We start from the raw sequence: 20,403 nt of genomic DNA, 5'->3' as shown, positions 1-20,403 counted from the left end.
AACAGCTCCCGTCTCTCACCTACATCAGAAGGCGCATACACATTGATCAGTCTAACCGGTTCTCCTGCCCATGAGCCGTCAACGACAAGAGCCCTGCCGCCTTCCAGCTCGGTGACCGAGTCCACTGTGAAGCACCTCCCTCTGACTAAGGTAGCGACTCCTACAGACCTACTGCTGTTCCCCCCAGACCAAAAAGAAGGCCCAAATGCCCACTGCTGTTCTAGGTGGGTGTATGAAGCTGAAAAAGGGATGGAGCATTCCTGAATCATGTACACATCACATTCCTGGCTGGCAAGAAAGTTCAAGGTGCTAGCACATCTGCGCTTGTCTCTGATACTTCTCACATTTATGGAAAACAATGAAATAGCCATCTTAATTAGTGTTTAAGAGTTTAACTTAGGCTCAAATACTAACTATCAAGTCAGAGTAATTAGCTGTTATCACACAGTGACAAGTCTACTTACAGGGCTGGTCAGGCTCCTGGCAGGTCTCCGGCGCGGGGGCTGTTGTCTTGGCCACCGTTGCTTGGTGCTTCTCTGAGGCTGGCTTGCCCACGTGGCTGGTCTCTGGCTCTTCCTCCTCCATGGAGGCCTCTTCCTTCTCAGCTATTGCTGGCGATGGTGGTGGGGACGCTTCCATGACGCTGGCTAGCGCCCTCATCTCCTGCAGCACTCTGGTGACTTGCTCCAGTTGGTCATCTGGACCCTCATTCCCTGGTTGTTCTTCTTCTTCTGACTCCTCTGGATCGGAGTTGGGGTTGTGGTTGCTCAGGTGTTTCTTCCTGGTCTTCTTTGTTACTTGTGGGGGACTGTGCCTCCTTTTCCTGCGCTCCTGTTTTGTCCAGGGTTCTTCTTCCTGGTTCTCAGAGGCGAGTTGGGGAGCGTTGTCTGTTGGCATACTCTCAGGGATGGCAGGCATTCCTTCTTCTGTGCTCTGTGGCTCCAGGACTGGCGTGGAGCCTTGGTCAGGTTTGACTTGCTCCTGCCTGGGGCCTTTCCTCCTCCCAGTTTCCTTGGTCTTTCTGGGTGCTGGGACTGGAAGGCTGGCCACGGCAGCCTCCTCCTGTGCCTCTCTCCCAGGAGGTTTGGCCGCCTGGGCATAGGACTTGGCTCTTTGCGGGCAGTCTTTGAAACGGTGGCCCACGGCACCGCAGAGGTTGCAGGGGGCTTCCTCTTTGCATGCCCTGGCTGTGTGTCCTTCTCTTTTGCAGTTCTTGCACACTTGCACTGTGCAATCTTTAGCGGTGTGGCCCGGTTTACTACACTTGTTGCACAGTCTGGGCTGCCCGGGGTAGAAGAGGTAGCCCGAGTCGCGCCCTAGGGAGAAGCTTGAAGGAGGGTGATGGATTCCATCCGGGGCGGCCGGGTCCTCTTTCAGCTTCACCATGACTGTCCATTTACCATCCCATATTCCATCACTGTCCAGGTTGCGGGAGGGTTCTCTCGTCACTGTGCAGTGTCGGCGTAGGAAGGTGGTCAGGTCCTGGATGTTGACATGCGGGTTGTAGACGTGCACGGTCATCCTCTTCACCTCCAACACGAGTTGGCACTCCAGGTGGAAGTCGGCGAAGGGTTTCTCGTCCCGTCTTGACCAGCACATCTGCCAGTATCTCCTGCAGATTGATTCCGACATGAACGTCAGCAGGTAAGTGCCTTTGGGTGCATCTGACATTATGCACCAAAGCTCAGCTGCTGTGAACCCCATCTTGGTCACCAGCAACTCTGTGAAAGTCTTTCTGCTCAGCTCTGGTGTGGAGCCATCCGATTCCACCTTCCTCTGCATCTTCACCGTGTTGTGGAACCAGGGGTTCAGCGGTCTGCTCATCCTGTCCTTGCTGTTGCGGCGTGCCTTGGGAAGGGTCCTTCAGGGAGCTGCAGCAGGTAGGTACTCCTCAGGCCTGCTCCTGGTGGCTGGCAGTGGTTCCCTTCAGGCAGGCAGGGAAGCTTGGCAGGCAGGGGTTCCCCTCAGCAGGCAGGCAGGCAGGCAGGCCTCAGTATCCAGGCAGCTCCAGCAGGCAAGGAAGGGTCTCCAGCAGGCAAGCAGCTCCAGCAGGCAGGTGAGAGTCCACAGCAGGCGGTTCCAGCAGGCAGGCGAAGTCCACAGCAGGCAGGTGAAGGTCCACAGCAGGCAGGCAGGTTTCAGCAGGCAGGTATCTTCAGCAGGATGCAGCTCCAGTAATAGCACTTAAAAGTGCCCTTGTGTGCATATAGCACCAGGTAGTTCTTTGGCAGAACAGTGACCTCTAGTGGACACTAAAGGTACTGCAGGCACGGGTGATCGCGGTGTCTCCCCTGCCAGGTAAGTATGAGTTGGAAGGGGACAGGGCAAGGGGGGCCCGCTTGGCATCTCCCTGCAGAGCGAGGGTGGCATCCACAGAGGCAAGGCCTGAGGCGGGGCAGAGCATGGGCGTGGGGGCGCAAAGTGACCAGCCAAGGCCCCGCAGACCCTTTGGGCAAAGCCGTTGCCTACCCAAAGCTGCTTCCCAGAAGCCTCGGCCGGCCGGCCAGTGAAATTTACATGACCACGCCATCCAGCAGAGCCAATCAGGGCCTTGCTTTCAGGATCCTCTCCATTGCTGAGAATTTGGGCAAGGGTAGAGTACAGCATGCTGACAGGTGGGCTCGCCAGGTGGAAAGAAGGCCCAGAAGCAGAGTTGGAGGCTTCTGAGCCTACAGAACTGCCACTAAGCCCTACTCTAGGGCTAGGCAGTGCTTTTGTTGGCCAAAGCCAGGGAAAAGGCCTGCCGGGGAGCAGTGTTTCGCGCCCTGAGCCCCTCACGCCTTCCTGAACGCTCCCAAACGCGGCAGAACCCTCGCCGGGCAGAGCCCTCGCCGGGCCCAGGCCTGGTGGCCTCAGCCATAGTCTTGGCCCCAGAAGGCAAGGGTGAGGACTACAGGCTGACAGCCGGTCCACAAGCCCAGGGGCTTAGCTGAGAGGGACAGACCTGTCACCTAGCCAGGGCCTACTTTCCTCTCTCTGGATAGGTCCCCTGAGTGGGAGGCGGCAGCTATCCCAGCACTCCCCAGGCTCCTGAATTTGCATGCCTCTTCCCCTTGCCCAGCCCCATTTCCAGCCTGCTGCAGCACCCAGAAGGAAGCTGGAGAGACAGCTAAGGGTGCTCCAGAGTGGTTTTTCTTGTTGCCTTTCTTGATACCAGAGATCAGGGGAAAGCGCGAACGCAGTCCCCCACTACCAGAAATTATGCAGTCGAGTATCCCGCATTTGGGGACATCGCAGGGGTCAGCACATCCGAAGTGCAATGGATGAGCCTCACCCTGGGAGAACCACCTTCGTGATCATGGTGTCTCCCCTGCCAGGTAAGTATGAGTTGGAAGGGGACAGGGCAAGGGGGGCCCGCTTGGCATCTCCCTGCAGAGCGAGGGTGGCATCCACAGAGGCAAGGCCTGAGGCGGGGCAGAGCATGGGCGTGGGGGCGCAAAGTGACCAGCCAAGGCCCCGCAGACCCTTTGGGCAAAGCCGTTGCCTACCCAAAGCTGCTTCCCAGAAGCCTCGGCCGGCCGGCCAGTGAAATTTACATGACCACGCCATCCAGCAGAGCCAATCAGGGCCTTGCTTTCAGGATCCTCTCCATTGCTGAGAATTTGGGCAAGGGTAGAGTACAGCATGCTGACAGGTGGGCTCGCCAGGTGGAACGAAGGCCCAGAAGCAGCTTTTGAGGCCCTTTCCCAGCATTCCCCAGGCTCCTGAATTTGCATGCCTCTTCCCCTTGCCCAGCCCCATTTCCAGCCTACTGCAGCACCCAGAAGGAAGCTGGAGAGACAGCTAAGGGTGCTCCAGAGTGGTTTTTCTTGTTGCCTTTCTTGATACCAGAGATCAGGGGAAAGCGCGAACGCAGTCCCCCACTACCAGAAATTATGCAGTCGAGTATCCCGCATTTGGGGACATCGCAGGGGTCAGCACATCCGAAGTGCAATGGATGAGCCTCACCCTGGGAGAACCACCTTCGTGATCATGGTGTCTCCCCTGCCAGGTAAGTATGAGTTGGAAGGGGACAGGGCAAGGGGGGCCCGCTTGGCATCTCCCTGCAGAGCGAGGGTGGCATCCACAGAGGCAAGGCCTGAGGCGGGGCAGAGCATGGGCGTGGGGGCGCAAAGTGACCAGCCAAGGCCCCGCAGACCCTTTGGGCAAAGCCGTTGCCTACCCAAAGCTGCTTCCCAGAAGCCTCGGCCGGCCGGCCAGTGAAATTTACATGACCACGCCATCCAGCAGAGCCAATCAGGGCCTTGCTTTCAGGATCCTCTCCATTGCTGAGAATTTGGGCAAGGGTAGAGTACAGCATGCTGACAGGTGGGCTCGCCAGGTGGAACGAAGGCCCAGAAGCAGCTTTTGAGGCCCTTTCCCAGCATTCCCCAGGCTCCTGAATTTGCATGCCTCTTCCCCTTGCCCAGCCCCATTTCCAGCCTACTGCAGCACCCAGAAGGAAGCTGGAGAGACAGCTAAGGGTGCTCCAGAGTGGTTTTTCTTGTTGCCTTTCTTGATACCAGAGATCAGGGGAAAGCGCGAACGCAGTCCCCCACTACCAGAAATTATGCAGTCGAGTATCCCGCATTTGGGGACATCGCAGGGGTCAGCACATCCGAAGTGCAATGGATGAGCCTCACCCTGGGAGAACCACCTTCGTGATCATGGTGTCTCCCCTGCCAGGTAAGTATGAGTTGGAAGGGGACAGGGCAAGGGGGGCCCGCTTGGCATCTCCCTGCAGAGCGAGGGTGGCATCCACAGAGGCAAGGCCTGAGGCGGGGCAGAGCATGGGCGTGGGGGCGCAAAGTGACCAGCCAAGGCCCCGCAGACCCTTTGGGCAAAGCCGTTGCCTACCCAAAGCTGCTTCCCAGAAGCCTCGGCCGGCCGGCCAGTGAAATTTACATGACCACGCCATCCAGCAGAGCCAATCAGGGCCTTGCTTTCAGGATCCTCTCCATTGCTGAGAATTTGGGCAAGGGTAGAGTACAGCATGCTGACAGGTGGGCTCGCCAGGTGGAAAGAAGGCCCAGAAGCAGAGTTGGAGGCTTCTGAGCCTACAGAACTGCCACTAAGCCCTACTCTAGGGCTAGGCAGTGCTTTTGTTGGCCAAAGCCAGGGAAAAGGCCTGCCGGGGAGCAGTGTTTCGCGCCCTGAGCCCCTCACGCCTTCCCGAACGCTCCCAAACGCGGCAGAACCCTCGCCGGGCAGAGCCCTCGCCGGGCCCAGGCCTGGTGGCCTCAGCCAAAGTCTTGGCCCCAGAAGGCAAGGGTGAGGACTACAGGCTGACAGCCGGTCCACAAGCCCAGGGGCTTAGCTGAGAGGGACAGACCTGTCACCTAGCCAGGGCCTACTTTCCTCTCTCTGGATAGGTCCCCTGAGTGGGAGGCGGCAGCTATCCCAGCACTCCCCAGGCTCCTGAATTTGCATGCCTCTTCCCCTTGCCCAGCCCCATTTCCAGCCTGCTGCAGCACCCAGAAGGAAGCTGGAGAGACAGCTAAGGGTGCTCCAGAGTGGTTTTTCTTGTTGCCTTTCTTGATACCAGAGATCAGGGGAAAGCGCGAACGCAGTCCCCCACTACCAGAAATTATGCAGTCGAGTATCCCGCATTTGGGGACATCGCAGGGGTCAGCACATCCGAAGTGCAATGGATGAGCCTCACCCTGGGAGAACCACCTTCGTGATCATGGTGTCTCCCCTGCCAGGTAAGTATGAGTTGGAAGGGGACAGGGCAAGGGGGGCCCGCTTGGCATCTCCCTGCAGAGCGAGGGTGGCATCCACAGAGGCAAGGCCTGAGGCGGGGCAGAGCATGGGCGTGGGGGCGCAAAGTGACCAGCCAAGGCCCCGCAGACCCTTTGGGCAAAGCCGTTGCCTACCCAAAGCTGCTTCCCAGAAGCCTCGGCCGGCCGGCCAGTGAAATTTACATGACCACGCCATCCAGCAGAGCCAATCAGGGCCTTGCTTTCAGGATCCTCTCCATTGCTGAGAATTTGGGCAAGGGTAGAGTACAGCATGCTGACAGGTGGGCTCGCCAGGTGGAAAGAAGGCCCAGAAGCAGAGTTGGAGGCTTCTGAGCCTACAGAACTGCCACTAAGCCCTACTCTAGGGCTAGGCAGTGCTTTTGTTGGCCAAAGCCAGGGAAAAGGCCTGCCGGGGAGCAGTGTTTCGCGCCCTGAGCCCCTCACGCCTTCCCGAACGCTCCCAAACGCGGCAGAACCCTCGCCGGGCAGAGCCCTCGCCGGGCCCAGGCCTGGTGGCCTCAGCCATAGTCTTGGCCCCAGAAGGCAAGGGTGAGGACTACAGGCTGACAGCCGGTCCACAAGCCCAGGGGCTTAGCTGAGAGGGACAGACCTGTCACCTAGCCAGGGCCTACTTTCCTCTCTCTGGATAGGTCCCCTGAGTGGGAGGCGGCAGCTATCCCAGCACTCCCCAGGCTCCTGAATTTGCATGCCTCTTCCCCTTGCCCAGCCCCATTTCCAGCCTGCTGCAGCACCCAGAAGGAAGCTGGAGAGACAGCTAAGGGTGCTCCAGAGTGGTTTTTCTTGTTGCCTTTCTTGATACCAGAGATCAGGGGAAAGCGCGAACGCAGTCCCCCACTACCAGAAATTATGCAGTCGAGTATCCCGCATTTGGGGACATCGCAGGGGTCAGCACATCCGAAGTGCAATGGATGAGCCTCACCCTGGGAGAACCACCTTCGTGATCATGGTGTCTCCCCTGCCAGGTAAGTATGAGTTGGAAGGGGACAGGGCAAGGGGGGCCCGCTTGGCATCTCCCTGCAGAGCGAGGGTGGCATCCACAGAGGCAAGGCCTGAGGCGGGGCAGAGCATGGGCGTGGGGGCGCAAAGTGACCAGCCAAGGCCCCGCAGACCCTTTGGGCAAAGCCGTTGCCTACCCAAAGCTGCTTCCCAGAAGCCTCGGCCGGCCGGCCAGTGAAATTTACATGACCACGCCATCCAGCAGAGCCAATCAGGGCCTTGCTTTCAGGATCCTCTCCATTGCTGAGAATTTGGGCAAGGGTAGAGTACAGCATGCTGACAGGTGGGCTCGCCAGGTGGAACGAAGGCCCAGAAGCAGCTTTTGAGGCCCTTTCCCAGCATTCCCCAGGCTCCTGAATTTGCATGCCTCTTCCCCTTGCCCAGCCCCATTTCCAGCCTACTGCAGCACCCAGAAGGAAGCTGGAGAGACAGCTAAGGGTGCTCCAGAGTGGTTTTTCTTGTTGCCTTTCTTGATACCAGAGATCAGGGGAAAGCGCGAACGCAGTCCCCCACTACCAGAAATTATGCAGTCGAGTATCCCGCATTTGGGGACATCGCAGGGGTCAGCACATCCGAAGTGCAATGGATGAGCCTCACCCTGGGAGAACCACCTTCGTGATCATGGTGTCTCCCCTGCCAGGTAAGTATGAGTTGGAAGGGGACAGGGCAAGGGGGGCCCGCTTGGCATCTCCCTGCAGAGCGAGGGTGGCATCCACAGAGGCAAGGCCTGAGGCGGGGCAGAGCATGGGCGTGGGGGCGCAAAGTGACCAGCCAAGGCCCCGCAGACCCTTTGGGCAAAGCCGTTGCCTACCCAAAGCTGCTTCCCAGAAGCCTCGGCCGGCCGGCCAGTGAAATTTACATGACCACGCCATCCAGCAGAGCCAATCAGGGCCTTGCTTTCAGGATCCTCTCCATTGCTGAGAATTTGGGCAAGGGTAGAGTACAGCATGCTGACAGGTGGGCTCGCCAGGTGGAACGAAGGCCCAGAAGCAGCTTTTGAGGCCCTTTCCCAGCATTCCCCAGGCTCCTGAATTTGCATGCCTCTTCCCCTTGCCCAGCCCCATTTCCAGCCTACTGCAGCACCCAGAAGGAAGCTGGAGAGACAGCTAAGGGTGCTCCAGAGTGGTTTTTCTTGTTGCCTTTCTTGATACCAGAGATCAGGGGAAAGCGCGAACGCAGTCCCCCACTACCAGAAATTATGCAGTCGAGTATCCCGCATTTGGGGACATCGCAGGGGTCAGCACATCCGAAGTGCAATGGATGAGCCTCACCCTGGGAGAACCACCTTCGTGATCATGGTGTCTCCCCTGCCAGGTAAGTATGAGTTGGAAGGGGACAGGGCAAGGGGGGCCCGCTTGGCATCTCCCTGCAGAGCGAGGGTGGCATCCACAGAGGCAAGGCCTGAGGCGGGGCAGAGCATGGGCGTGGGGGCGCAAAGTGACCAGCCAAGGCCCCGCAGACCCTTTGGGCAAAGCCGTTGCCTACCCAAAGCTGCTTCCCAGAAGCCTCGGCCGGCCGGCCAGTGAAATTTACATGACCACGCCATCCAGCAGAGCCAATCAGGGCCTTGCTTTCAGGATCCTCTCCATTGCTGAGAATTTGGGCAAGGGTAGAGTACAGCATGCTGACAGGTGGGCTCGCCAGGTGGAAAGAAGGCCCAGAAGCAGAGTTGGAGGCTTCTGAGCCTACAGAACTGCCACTAAGCCCTACTCTAGGGCTAGGCAGTGCTTTTGTTGGCCAAAGCCAGGGAAAAGGCCTGCCGGGGAGCAGTGTTTCGCGCCCTGAGCCCCTCACGCCTTCCCGAACGCTCCCAAACGCGGCAGAACCCTCGCCGGGCAGAGCCCTCGCCGGGCCCAGGCCTGGTGGCCTCAGCCAAAGTCTTGGCCCCAGAAGGCAAGGGTGAGGACTACAGGCTGACAGCCGGTCCACAAGCCCAGGGGCTTAGCTGAGAGGGACAGACCTGTCACCTAGCCAGGGCCTACTTTCCTCTCTCTGGATAGGTCCCCTGAGTGGGAGGCGGCAGCTATCCCAGCACTCCCCAGGCTCCTGAATTTGCATGCCTCTTCCCCTTGCCCAGCCCCATTTCCAGCCTGCTGCAGCACCCAGAAGGAAGCTGGAGAGACAGCTAAGGGTGCTCCAGAGTGGTTTTTCTTGTTGCCTTTCTTGATACCAGAGATCAGGGGAAAGCGCGAACGCAGTCCCCCACTACCAGAAATTATGCAGTCGAGTATCCCGCATTTGGGGACATCGCAGGGGTCAGCACATCCGAAGTGCAATGGATGAGCCTCACCCTGGGAGAACCACCTTCGTGATCATGGTGTCTCCCCTGCCAGGTAAGTATGAGTTGGAAGGGGACAGGGCAAGGGGGGCCCGCTTGGCATCTCCCTGCAGAGCGAGGGTGGCATCCACAGAGGCAAGGCCTGAGGCGGGGCAGAGCATGGGCGTGGGGGCGCAAAGTGACCAGCCAAGGCCCCGCAGACCCTTTGGGCAAAGCCGTTGCCTACCCAAAGCTGCTTCCCAGAAGCCTCGGCCGGCCGGCCAGTGAAATTTACATGACCACGCCATCCAGCAGAGCCAATCAGGGCCTTGCTTTCAGGATCCTCTCCATTGCTGAGAATTTGGGCAAGGGTAGAGTACAGCATGCTGACAGGTGGGCTCGCCAGGTGGAAAGAAGGCCCAGAAGCAGAGTTGGAGGCTTCTGAGCCTACAGAACTGCCACTAAGCCCTACTCTAGGGCTAGGCAGTGCTTTTGTTGGCCAAAGCCAGGGAAAAGGCCTGCCGGGGAGCAGTGTTTCGCGCCCTGAGCCCCTCACGCCTTCCCGAACGCTCCCAAACGCGGCAGAACCCTCGCCGGGCAGAGCCCTCGCCGGGCCCAGGCCTGGTGGCCTCAGCCATAGTCTTGGCCCCAGAAGGCAAGGGTGAGGACTACAGGCTGACAGCCGGTCCACAAGCCCAGGGGCTTAGCTGAGAGGGACAGACCTGTCACCTAGCCAGGGCCTACTTTCCTCTCTCTGGATAGGTCCCCTGAGTGGGAGGCGGCAGCTATCCCAGCACTCCCCAGGCTCCTGAATTTGCATGCCTCTTCCCCTTGCCCAGCCCCATTTCCAGCCTGCTGCAGCACCCAGAAGGAAGCTGGAGAGACAGCTAAGGGTGCTCCAGAGTGGTTTTTCTTGTTGCCTTTCTTGATACCAGAGATCAGGGGAAAGCGCGAACGCAGTCCCCCACTACCAGAAATTATGCAGTCGAGTATCCCGCATTTGGGGACATCGCAGGGGTCAGCACATCCGAAGTGCAATGGATGAGCCTCACCCTGGGAGAACCACCTTCGTGATCATGGTGTCTCCCCTGCCAGGTAAGTATGAGTTGGAAGGGGACAGGGCAAGGGGGGCCCGCTTGGCATCTCCCTGCAGAGCGAGGGTGGCATCCACAGAGGCAAGGCCTGAGGCGGGGCAGAGCATGGGCGTGGGGGCGCAAAGTGACCAGCCAAGGCCCCGCAGACCCTTTGGGCAAAGCCGTTGCCTACCCAAAGCTGCTTCCCAGAAGCCTCGGCCGGCCGGCCAGTGAAATTTACATGACCACGCCATCCAGCAGAGCCAATCAGGGCCTTGCTTTCAGGATCCTCTCCATTGCTGAGAATTTGGGCAAGGGTAGAGTACAGCATGCTGACAGGTGGGCTCGCCAGGTGGAACGAAGGCCCAGAAGCAGCTTTTGAGGCCCTTTCCCAGCATTCCCCAGGCTCCTGAATTTGCATGCCTCTTCCCCTTGCCCAGCCCCATTTCCAGCCTACTGCAGCACCCAGAAGGAAGCTGGAGAGACAGCTAAGGGTGCTCCAGAGTGGTTTTTCTTGTTGCCTTTCTTGATACCAGAGATCAGGGGAAAGCGCGAACGCAGTCCCCCACTACCAGAAATTATGCAGTCGAGTATCCCGCATTTGGGGACATCGCAGGGGTCAGCACATCCGAAGTGCAATGGATGAGCCTCACCCTGGGAGAACCACCTTCGTGATCATGGTGTCTCCCCTGCCAGGTAAGTATGAGTTGGAAGGGGACAGGGCAAGGGGGGCCCGCTTGGCATCTCCCTGCAGAGCGAGGGTGGCATCCACAGAGGCAAGGCCTGAGGCGGGGCAGAGCATGGGCGTGGGGGCGCAAAGTGACCAGCCAAGGCCCCGCAGACCCTTTGGGCAAAGCCGTTGCCTACCCAAAGCTGCTTCCCAGAAGCCTCGGCCGGCCGGCCAGTGAAATTTACATGACCACGCCATCCAGCAGAGCCAATCAGGGCCTTGCTTTCAGGATCCTCTCCATTGCTGAGAATTTGGGCAAGGGTAGAGTACAGCATGCTGACAGGTGGGCTCGCCAGGTGGAACGAAGGCCCAGAAGCAGCTTTTGAGGCCCTTTCCCAGCATTCCCCAGGCTCCTGAATTTGCATGCCTCTTCCCCTTGCCCAGCCCCATTTCCAGCCTACTGCAGCACCCAGAAGGAAGCTGGAGAGACAGCTAAGGGTGCTCCAGAGTGGTTTTTCTTGTTGCCTTTCTTGATACCAGAGATCAGGGGAAAGCGCGAACGCAGTCCCCCACTACCAGAAATTATGCAGTCGAGTATCCCGCATTTGGGGACATCGCAGGGGTCAGCACATCCGAAGTGCAATGGATGAGCCTCACCCTGGGAGAACCACCTTCGTGATCATGGTGTCTCCCCTGCCAGGTAAGTATGAGTTGGAAGGGGACAGGGCAAGGGGGGCCCGCTTGGCATCTCCCTGCAGAGCGAGGGTGGCATCCACAGAGGCAAGGCCTGAGGCGGGGCAGAGCATGGGCGTGGGGGCGCAAAGTGACCAGCCAAGGCCCCGCAGACCCTTTGGGCAAAGCCGTTGCCTACCCAAAGCTGCTTCCCAGAAGCCTCGGCCGGCCGGCCAGTGAAATTTACATGACCACGCCATCCAGCAGAGCCAATCAGGGCCTTGCTTTCAGGATCCTCTCCATTGCTGAGAATTTGGGCAAGGGTAGAGTACAGCATGCTGACAGGTGGGCTCGCCAGGTGGAAAGAAGGCCCAGAAGCAGAGTTGGAGGCTTCTGAGCCTACAGAACTGCCACTAAGCCCTACTCTAGGGCTAGGCAGTGCTTTTGTTGGCCAAAGCCAGGGAAAAGGCCTGCCGGGGAGCAGTGTTTCGCGCCCTGAGCCCCTCACGCCTTCCCGAACGCTCCCAAACGCGGCAGAACCCTCGCCGGGCCCAGGCCTGGTGGCCTCAGCCATAGTCTTGGCCCCAGAAGGCAAGGGTGAGGACTACAGGCTGACAGCCGGTCCACAAGCCCAGGGGCTTAGCTGAGAGGGACAGACCTGTCACCTAGCCAGGGCCTACTTTCCTCTCTCTGGATAGGTCCCCTGAGTGGGAGGCGGCAGCTATCCCAGCACTCCCCAGGCTCCTGAATTTGCATGCCTCTTCCCCTTGCCCAGCCCCATTTCCAGCCTGCTGCAGCACCCAGAAGGAAGCTGGAGAGACAGCTAAGGGTGCTCCAGAGTGGTTTTTCTTGTTGCCTTTCTTGATACCAGAGATCAGGGGAAAGCGCGAACGCAGTCCCCCACTACCAGAAATTATGCAGTCGAGTATCCCGCATTTGGGGACATCGCAGGGGTCAGCACATCCGAAGTGCAATGGATGAGCCTCACCCTGGGAGAACCACCTTCGTGATCATGGTGTCTCCCCTGCCAGGTAAGTATGAGTTGGAAGGGGACAGGGCAAGGGGGGCCCGCTTGGCATCTCCCTGCAGAGCGAGGGTGGCATCCACAGAGGCAAGGCCTGAGGCGGGGCAGAGCATGGGCGTGGGGGCGCAAAGTGACCAGCCAAGGCCCCGCAGACCCTTTGGGCAAAGCCGTTGCCTACCCAAAGCTGCTTCCCAGAAGCCTCGGCCGGCCGGCCAGTGAAATTTACATGACCACGCCATCCAGCAGAGCCAATCAGGGCCTTGCTTTCAGGATCCTCTCCATTGCTGAGAATTTGGGCAAGGGTAGAGTACAGCATGCTGACAGGTGGGCTCGCCAGGTGGAACGAAGGCCCAGAAGCAGCTTTTGAGGCCCTTTCCCAGCATTCCCCAGGCTCCTGAATTTGCATGCCTCTTCCCCTTGCCCAGCCCCATTTCCAGCCTACTGCAGCACCCAGAAGGAAGCTGGAGAGACAGCTAAGGGTGCTCCAGAGTGGTTTTTCTTGTTGCCTTTCTTGATACCAGAGATCAGGGGAAAGCGCGAACGCAGTCCCCCACTACCAGAAATTATGCAGTCGAGTATCCCGCATTTGGGGACATCGCAGGGGTCAGCACATCCGAAGTGCAATGGATGAGCCTCACCCTGGGAGAACCACCTTCGTGATCATGGTGTCTCCCCTGCCAGGTAAGTATGAGTTGGAAGGGGACAGGGCAAGGGGGGCCCGCTTGGCATCTCCCTGCAGAGCGAGGGTGGCATCCACAGAGGCAAGGCCTGAGGCGGGGCAGAGCATGGGCGTGGGGGCGCAAAGTGACCAGCCAAGGCCCCGCAGACCCTTTGGGCAAAGCCGTTGCCTACCCAAAGCTGCTTCCCAGAAGCCTCGGCCGGCCGGCCAGTGAAATTTACATGACCACGCCATCCAGCAGAGCCAATCAGGGCCTTGCTTTCAGGATCCTCTCCATTGCTGAGAATTTGGGCAAGGGTAGAGTACAGCATGCTGACAGGTGGGCTCGCCAGGTGGAAAGAAGGCCCAGAAGCAGAGTTGGAGGCTTCTGAGCCTACAGAACTGCCACTAAGCCCTACTCTAGGGCTAGGCAGTGCTTTTGTTGGCCAAAGCCAGGGAAAAGGCCTGCCGGGGAGCAGTGTTTCGCGCCCTGAGCCCCTCACGCCTTCCCGAACGCTCCCAAACGCGGCAGAACCCTCGCCGGGCCCAGGCCTGGTGGCCTCAGCCATAGTCTTGGCCCCAGAAGGCAAGGGTGAGGACTACAGGCTGACAGCCGGTCCACAAGCCCAGGGGCTTAGCTGAGAGGGACAGACCTGTCACCTAGCCAGGGCCTACTTTCCTCTCTCTGGATAGGTCCCCTGAGTGGGAGGCGGCAGCTATCCCAGCACTCCCCAGGCTCCTGAATTTGCATGCCTCTTCCCCTTGCCCAGCCCCATTTCCAGCCTGCTGCAGCACCCAGAAGGAAGCTGGAGAGACAGCTAAGGGTGCTCCAGAGTGGTTTTTCTTGTTGCCTTTCTTGATACCAGAGATCAGGGGAAAGCGCGAACGCAGTCCCCCACTACCAGAAATTATGCAGTCGAGTATCCCGCATTTGGGGACATCGCAGGGGTCAGCACATCCGAAGTGCAATGGATGAGCCTCACCCTGGGAGAACCACCTTTTTTTTTTTTTTTTTTTTTTTTTTAAGTTTCAAAAACCTTTATTAAGTGCTTTAAGTAGGCGATACATAGGTTTTTAAAGAGTGGTACCTCTTCCCTTAGGAAGGGCAGTCCAGTTCAACTTTGTTTCAAATCACATTTTAACAACACAGTCAGTTTACATATGAAATAAGTAGTAAAGGGGGGTTTGGTTTCTTGGGGCAGTGTGGGGAGTTCAGTGGGAAGGAGGGGTTAGGGTTTACAGTTCTTCCTCCTTCTCACCCTCCTTGTTGTCCTTGTCTGTGTAGTCTCTCAGCAGGTTGAGTACCATTCGGCGGCACGCTTCCCTGCTCACCACCTCCCCGTTGGTCACCAGTCGGGTCCTGGCATACAAGAGGATGTCCTTTATGCAGCAGAGGATTCTCCAGCATCCTTGGATAGCCTCCACTGAGTGTGTCTTTGGAAACAGCCCATACAGCACAGAGTGGTGAGTGATGTTTGGGTATGGGATGTGGTCTTCCATTTCTTGTTTTAAGGCTCCCCGCAGTCTCTGGGCAAAAGGGCAGGCCCAGAACAGATGGTATGTAGTTTCCTCTGCAGGGCAACCCCTTGGGCATTCTCTGTGTGGGCACAGGCCCCTGCTGTGCATGAATGACCGGACTGGCAGTCCCCCTTTCACGGCCATCCATGCAATGTCTTTGTGCCTGTTGGTTAGGGATGGGGAGGATACATTTTCCCACACCCTTGTTGCTGTAGCAGGTGGCAGGTCGCTCACTGGTTCTGTGGTGTCCCTGGACCTGATTAGTCTGTGGATTGTCCTGGGCTTCCATAGGCTTGGTGTGACACAGTTCAGCCCAAATTCCACCACAAACTTCTCAATCTCCTTGTAGTACCAGGGGAGGTCCCAGTTGAACATTGTTGCATTCTCCCACTTATCCCATCCCAGTCTTCTCCATACTGGGAGCAGGAAGAAGCGGAAGACCCTGTAAGCTGAGTGATCCTTGTTCTCGTTCGTCAGGGTTATTCGGACGCAGCCACACACAAAGAAGGCTCTGAGGATTGTCGGGATGTCAGGGACTGCCTTCCCTCCCTTGCGATGCTCCTTGTGCATGACTGTCCTTTTCACCCTGTCCATCTTTGAGTGCCAAACAAAGTGGAAAACCATGCTGTTCACAGCCCGTGCTACGTTGGCCAGGAGTGGCCAGGCCTGTGTCACATACTGCAGCACGGGCAGTGCGTCGTTCCTGAGCACCAGAGCCTTTCCTTCAATGCTCAGGTGTCTCAAGCTCCAAAAGCCCAGTTTCTGCTTGACTTTGGCCAGGCGTTCGTTCCAGCTTTTCGCCGCCGCTCCTGGTCCCCCAAACCAGATACCGAGGATCTTTACCAGTCCTGCCTCAACGGGGAAAGGGAGAGGCTCGTTACATAGGTCCCAGCGGCCAAAAAGCTTTGCCTGTGATTTGTCCACGTTGATCTTTGCTCCTGATGCTTTGCCAAAGTCCTTGCATGCCTCCAGCAGGGACTGGACCGATTTCCCATCTGTGCAGAAGAGGGTGACGTCGTCCATGTACAGCGAACACTTGACTTCTTTCTTTGCGTCTCCTGGTGTCGGGATCCCTCTGATGTTCGGGTTCTTCCTGATGTACTCCGCGAGTAGCTCTATAACCAAAACAAACAAAGAGGGCGAGAGCGGGCAGCCTTGTCTTACCCCAGACCTGATAGGAAAGGGGTCTGTTTTCCAACCATTTACCATGACTGAACTGAAAATGTCTGTATACATTATTCTAACATAATTGCAGAAGCGCTCCCCCAGCCCAAAACCCTGCAGTACCCTCTCCATGAACTCATGGGAGACGCGGTCGAAGGCCTTTTCCTGATCGAGACAGACCAGCGCAGCGTGAATATTCCGGTCTGTGATGTATTGGATCGTGTCCCTGATCAGTGCTAGGCTGTCCGCCACTCTGCGTCCTGGTACCCCACAGGTCTGGTCTGGGTGAACTAACTCTCCCATAGCGCTCTTGAGTCTATTCACCATTGTCCTTGCCAGGATCTTGTAGTCCACATTCAGGAGAGAGATGGGACGCCAGTTCTTGAGGTCACATCTCTCCCCCTTATGTTTATACAGGAGTGCGATCGTTCCTTCCCTTAATGTGTGGGGCATGACTCCCTCCTGCTCCATCTCCTCATACAGCTCCAGAAGGTCTGCTCCCACTAGGTCCCACAGTGAAGTGTAGAATTCAATTGGTAGACCATCACTGCCTGGCGTCTTTCCTGACTTGAAGGATTTAACTGCAATGTGCAGCTCCTCCAGAGTGAGGGGTGCGTTGAGGACTTCCCTTGCTGGTGTGGAGACCTTTCTCGGGATACCTGCCAAAAACCTTTCTGCCTGATCCCCATCTGACCTCTTCTCTGAGTAGAGGTCCCCATAGAAATCTGTCACAGCCTTCCTAATGTCTTCCTTGGTGTCACACAAAATTCCCTCCCTGTTGCGCAGTTGAACCAGTGGGGTGTGCGCAGAGTGGACTTTCTTAAAGAAGAAGGAGTTGCATTTCTCCCCCTTTTCCAGGTTCTCCACCTTAGAACGGAAGATGATCCTCCTGGATTCCTCATGAAAGTGCTCGCTCAGCTCTTTCTTGACTGCCTCCAGAGGGTTCATGACGTCCCATCCCCGGAGTTGGAGGTCGTGCAGTTCTTGCAGCTGTTGCTGCAGTCTACTGAACTCCCTCTTCCTCCCCCTTGCTGCTTTCCTGCCCACGTTCTTAAAGAAATCCTGAATCCTGCCTTTCACCCATTCCCACCATTCCCCTATGGACTGGAAGGTGTCTTTCATGTCTTGCCACTCACTGTAAGTCCTCCTCAGCTCCTCCTGTACATCCTCTCTCCCCAGCAGAGAGCTATTCAGTTTCCAGGTGCCCGGACCTGTCAGGAACTTCCCTGTTAGTTCCCCCTGAAACCTGATAGCCCTGTGGTCAGAGAAATGCACTGTCACCATGGAGTGCTGCCTGATCCTCACTGATCTAGAGGTGAAAACAAAGTCTATCCTGGATCGCACAGATCCATCAGGGCGGCTCCAGGTGAAATTCCTGGCGTCCGCCCCCATGGATCCAATGACGTCCGTCAGGGAGGCCTCACCCACCATCTCCGCTAGGAGTTTCGCACCATCATCTATCCATCCTTCCTTAGCTCTGGTCCCACATCGACCACCACTCTCTAGTATACAGTTGAAATCCCCACCCATCATGATTGTTCTGGAGGTGACCAGCTGTGGTCTGAGGCGCTGGAACAGCTCCCGTCTCTCACCTACATCAGAAGGCGCATACACATTGATCAGTCTAACCGGTTCTCCTGCCCATGAGCCGTCAACGACAAGAGCCCTGCCGCCTTCCAGCTCGGTGACCGAGTCCACTGTGAAGCACCTCCCTCTGACTAAGGTAGCGACTCCTACAGACCTACTGCTGTTCCCCCCAGACCAAAAAGAAGGCCCAAATGCCCACTGCTGTTCTAGGTGGGTGTATGAAGCTGAAAAAGGGATGGAGCATTCCTGAATCATGCACACATCACATTCCTGGCTGGCAAGAAAGTTCAAGGTGCTAGCACATCTGCGCTTGTCTCTGATACTTCTCACATTTATGGAAAACAATGAAATAGCCATCTTAATTAGTGTTTAAGAGTTTAACTTAGGCTCAAATACTAACTATCAAGTCAGAGTAATTAGCTGTTATCACACAGTGACAAGTCTACTTACAGGGCTGGTCAGGCTCCTGGCAGGTCTCCGGCGCGGGGGCTGTTGTCTTGGCCACCGTTGCTTGGTGCTTCTCTGAGGCTGGCTTGCCCACGTGGCTGGTCTCTGGCTCTTCCTCCTCCATGGAGGCCTCTTCCTTCTCAGCTATTGCTGGCGATGGTGGTGGGGACGCTTCCATGACGCTGGCTAGCGCCCTCATCTCCTGCAGCACTCTGGTGACTTGCTCCAGTTGGTCATCTGGACCCTCATTCCCTGGTTGTTCTTCTTCTTCTGACTCCTCTGGATCGGAGTTGGGGTTGTGGTTGCTCAGGTGTTTCTTCCTGGTCTTCTTTGTTACTTGTGGGGGACTGTGCCTCCTTTTCCTGCGCTCCTGTTTTGTCCAGGGTTCTTCTTCCTGGTTCTCAGAGGCGAGTTGGGGAGCGTTGTCTGTTGGCATACTCTCAGGGATGGCAGGCATTCCTTCTTCTGTGCTCTGTGGCTCCAGGACTGGCGTGGAGCCTTGGTCAGGTTTGACTTGCTCCTGCCTGGGGCCTTTCCTCCTCCCAGTTTCCTTGGTCTTTCTGGGTGCTGGGACTGGAAGGCTGGCCACGGCAGCCTCCTCCTGTGCCTCTCTCCCAGGAGGTTTGGCCGCCTGGGCATAGGACTTGGCTCTTTGCGGGCAGTCTTTGAAACGGTGGCCCACGGCACCGCAGAGGTTGCAGGGGGCTTCCTCTTTGCATGCCCTGGCTGTGTGTCCTTCTCTTTTGCAGTTCTTGCACACTTGCACTGTGCAATCTTTAGCGGTGTGGCCCGGTTTACTACACTTGTTGCACAGTCTGGGCTGCCCGGGGTAGAAGAGGTAGCCCGAGTCGCGCCCTAGGGAGAAGCTTGAAGGAGGGTGATGGATTCCATCCGGGGCGGCCGGGTCCTCTTTCAGCTTCACCATGACTGTCCATTTACCATCCCATATTCCATCACTGTCCAGGTTGCGGGAGGGTTCTCTCGTCACTGTGCAGTGTCGGCGTAGGAAGGTGGTCAGGTCCTGGATGTTGACATGCGGGTTGTAGACGTGCACGGTCATCCTCTTCACCTCCAACACGAGTTGGCACTCCAGGTGGAAGTCGGCGAAGGGTTTCTCGTCCCGTCTTGACCAGCACATCTGCCAGTATCTCCTGCAGATTGATTCCGACATGAACGTCAGCAGGTAAGTGCCTTTGGGTGCATCTGACATTATGCACCAAAGCTCAGCTGCTGTGAACCCCATCTTGGTCACCAGCAACTCTGTGAAAGTCTTTCTGCTCAGCTCTGGTGTGGAGCCATCCGATTCCACCTTCCTCTGCATCTTCACCGTGTTGTGGAACCAGGGGTTCAGCGGTCTGCTCATCCTGTCCTTGCTGTTGCGGCGTGCCTTGGGAAGGGTCCTTCAGGGAGCTGCAGCAGGTAGGTACTCCTCAGGCCTGCTCCTGGTGGCTGGCAGTGGTTCCCTTCAGGCAGGCAGGGAAGCTTGGCAGGCAGGGGTTCCCCTCAGCAGGCAGGCAGGCAGGCAGGCCTCAGTATCCAGGCAGCTCCAGCAGGCAAGGAAGGGTCTCCAGCAGGCAAGCAGCTCCAGCAGGCAGGTGAGAGTCCACAGCAGGCGGTTCCAGCAGGCAGGCGAAGTCCACAGCAGGCAGGTGAAGGTCCACAGCAGGCAGGCAGGCAGGTTTCAGCAGGCAGGTATCTTCAGCAGGATGCAGCTCCAGTAATAGCACTTAAAAGTGCCCTTGTGTGCATATAGCACCAGGTAGTTCTTTGGCAGAACAGTGACCTCTAGTGGACACTAAAGGTACTGCAGGCACGGGGTGATCGTGGTGTCTCCCCTGCCAGGTAAGTATGAGTTGGAAGGGGACAGGGCAAGGGGGGCCCGCTTGGCATCTCCCTGCAGAGCGAGGGTGGCATCCACAGAGGCAAGGCCTGAGGCGGGGCAGAGCATGGGCGTGGGGGCGCAAAGTGACCAGCCAAGGCCCCGCAGACCCTTTGGGCAAAGCCGTTGCCTACCCAAAGCTGCTTCCCAGAAGCCTCGGCCGGCCGGCCAGTGAAATTTACATGACCACGCCATCCAGCAGAGCCAATCAGGGCCTTGCTTTCAGGATCCTCTCCATTGCTGAGAATTTGGGCAAGGGTAGAGTACAGCATGCTGACAGGTGGGCTCGCCAGGTGGAACGAAGGCCCAGAAGCAGCTTTTGAGGCCCTTTCCCAGCATTCCCCAGGCTCCTGAATTTGCATGCCTCTTCCCCTTGCCCAGCCCCATTTCCAGCCTACTGCAGCACCCAGAAGGAAGCTGGAGAGACAGCTAAGGGTGCTCCAGAGTGGTTTTTCTTGTTGCCTTTCTTGATACCAGAGATCAGGGGAAAGCGCGAACGCAGTCCCCCACTACCAGAAATTATGCAGTCGAGTATCCCGCATTTGGGGACATCGCAGGGGTCAGCACATCCGAAGTGCAATGGATGAGCCTCACCCTGGGAGAACCACCTTCGTGATCATGGTGTCTCCCCTGCCAGGTAAGTATGAGTTGGAAGGGGACAGGGCAAGGGGGGCCCGCTTGGCATCTCCCTGCAGAGCGAGGGTGGCATCCACAGAG

The 20,403-nt window shown here is 57.5% G+C and overlaps 14 non-coding genes and 1 pseudogene across 14 annotated transcripts; all 15 read right to left on the bottom strand.

Annotated features, from left to right (window-relative positions):
* Nucleotides 1-3,161: 3,161 nt before the first annotated feature.
* Nucleotides 3,162-3,325, bottom strand: LOC138292851 (U1 spliceosomal RNA). Its single transcript, XR_011202822.1, has one exon. It is a non-coding gene; the product is annotated as a U1 spliceosomal RNA (small nuclear RNA).
* A 510-nt stretch (nucleotides 3,326-3,835) lies between these two features.
* LOC138292849 (U1 spliceosomal RNA) lies at nucleotides 3,836-3,999 on the bottom strand. The gene has a single exon (XR_011202821.1). It is a non-coding gene; the product is annotated as a U1 spliceosomal RNA (small nuclear RNA).
* Nucleotides 4,000-4,509: 510 nt separating this feature from the next.
* On the bottom strand, nucleotides 4,510-4,673 carry LOC138292841 (U1 spliceosomal RNA). Its single transcript, XR_011202819.1, has one exon. It is a non-coding gene; the product is annotated as a U1 spliceosomal RNA (small nuclear RNA).
* Nucleotides 4,674-5,528: 855 nt separating this feature from the next.
* On the bottom strand, nucleotides 5,529-5,692 carry LOC138292836 (U1 spliceosomal RNA). The gene has a single exon (XR_011202817.1). It is a non-coding gene; the product is annotated as a U1 spliceosomal RNA (small nuclear RNA).
* Nucleotides 5,693-6,547: 855 nt separating this feature from the next.
* On the bottom strand, nucleotides 6,548-6,711 carry LOC138292832 (U1 spliceosomal RNA). Its single transcript, XR_011202816.1, has one exon. It is a non-coding gene; the product is annotated as a U1 spliceosomal RNA (small nuclear RNA).
* A 510-nt stretch (nucleotides 6,712-7,221) lies between these two features.
* LOC138292828 (U1 spliceosomal RNA) lies at nucleotides 7,222-7,385 on the bottom strand. Its single transcript, XR_011202815.1, has one exon. It is a non-coding gene; the product is annotated as a U1 spliceosomal RNA (small nuclear RNA).
* Nucleotides 7,386-7,895: 510 nt separating this feature from the next.
* LOC138292824 (U1 spliceosomal RNA) lies at nucleotides 7,896-8,059 on the bottom strand. Its single transcript, XR_011202814.1, has one exon. It is a non-coding gene; the product is annotated as a U1 spliceosomal RNA (small nuclear RNA).
* An 855-nt stretch (nucleotides 8,060-8,914) lies between these two features.
* Nucleotides 8,915-9,078, bottom strand: LOC138292814 (U1 spliceosomal RNA). Its single transcript, XR_011202813.1, has one exon. It is a non-coding gene; the product is annotated as a U1 spliceosomal RNA (small nuclear RNA).
* Nucleotides 9,079-9,933: 855 nt separating this feature from the next.
* On the bottom strand, nucleotides 9,934-10,097 carry LOC138292812 (U1 spliceosomal RNA). The gene has a single exon (XR_011202812.1). It is a non-coding gene; the product is annotated as a U1 spliceosomal RNA (small nuclear RNA).
* A 510-nt stretch (nucleotides 10,098-10,607) lies between these two features.
* On the bottom strand, nucleotides 10,608-10,771 carry LOC138292809 (U1 spliceosomal RNA). Its single transcript, XR_011202811.1, has one exon. It is a non-coding gene; the product is annotated as a U1 spliceosomal RNA (small nuclear RNA).
* A 510-nt stretch (nucleotides 10,772-11,281) lies between these two features.
* LOC138292805 (U1 spliceosomal RNA) lies at nucleotides 11,282-11,445 on the bottom strand. The gene has a single exon (XR_011202810.1). It is a non-coding gene; the product is annotated as a U1 spliceosomal RNA (small nuclear RNA).
* Nucleotides 11,446-12,284: 839 nt separating this feature from the next.
* Nucleotides 12,285-12,448, bottom strand: LOC138292804 (U1 spliceosomal RNA). Its single transcript, XR_011202809.1, has one exon. It is a non-coding gene; the product is annotated as a U1 spliceosomal RNA (small nuclear RNA).
* Nucleotides 12,449-12,958: 510 nt separating this feature from the next.
* On the bottom strand, nucleotides 12,959-13,122 carry LOC138292802 (U1 spliceosomal RNA). Its single transcript, XR_011202807.1, has one exon. It is a non-coding gene; the product is annotated as a U1 spliceosomal RNA (small nuclear RNA).
* An 839-nt stretch (nucleotides 13,123-13,961) lies between these two features.
* Nucleotides 13,962-14,099, bottom strand: LOC138292034 (U1 spliceosomal RNA; annotated as a pseudogene).
* A 6,068-nt stretch (nucleotides 14,100-20,167) lies between these two features.
* LOC138292797 (U1 spliceosomal RNA) lies at nucleotides 20,168-20,331 on the bottom strand. Its single transcript, XR_011202806.1, has one exon. It is a non-coding gene; the product is annotated as a U1 spliceosomal RNA (small nuclear RNA).
* Between the last annotated feature and the right edge of the window lie 72 nt (nucleotides 20,332-20,403).

The sequence above is a fragment of the Pleurodeles waltl genome, chromosome 1_1 (assembly GCF_031143425.1).
Source record: "Pleurodeles waltl isolate 20211129_DDA chromosome 1_1, aPleWal1.hap1.20221129, whole genome shotgun sequence".
Lineage (NCBI taxonomy): Eukaryota > Metazoa > Chordata > Amphibia > Caudata > Salamandridae > Pleurodeles > Pleurodeles waltl.
The sequence above is the reverse complement of the archived record's forward strand: the minus strand, read 5'-3'. Positions and strand labels throughout refer to the sequence as shown.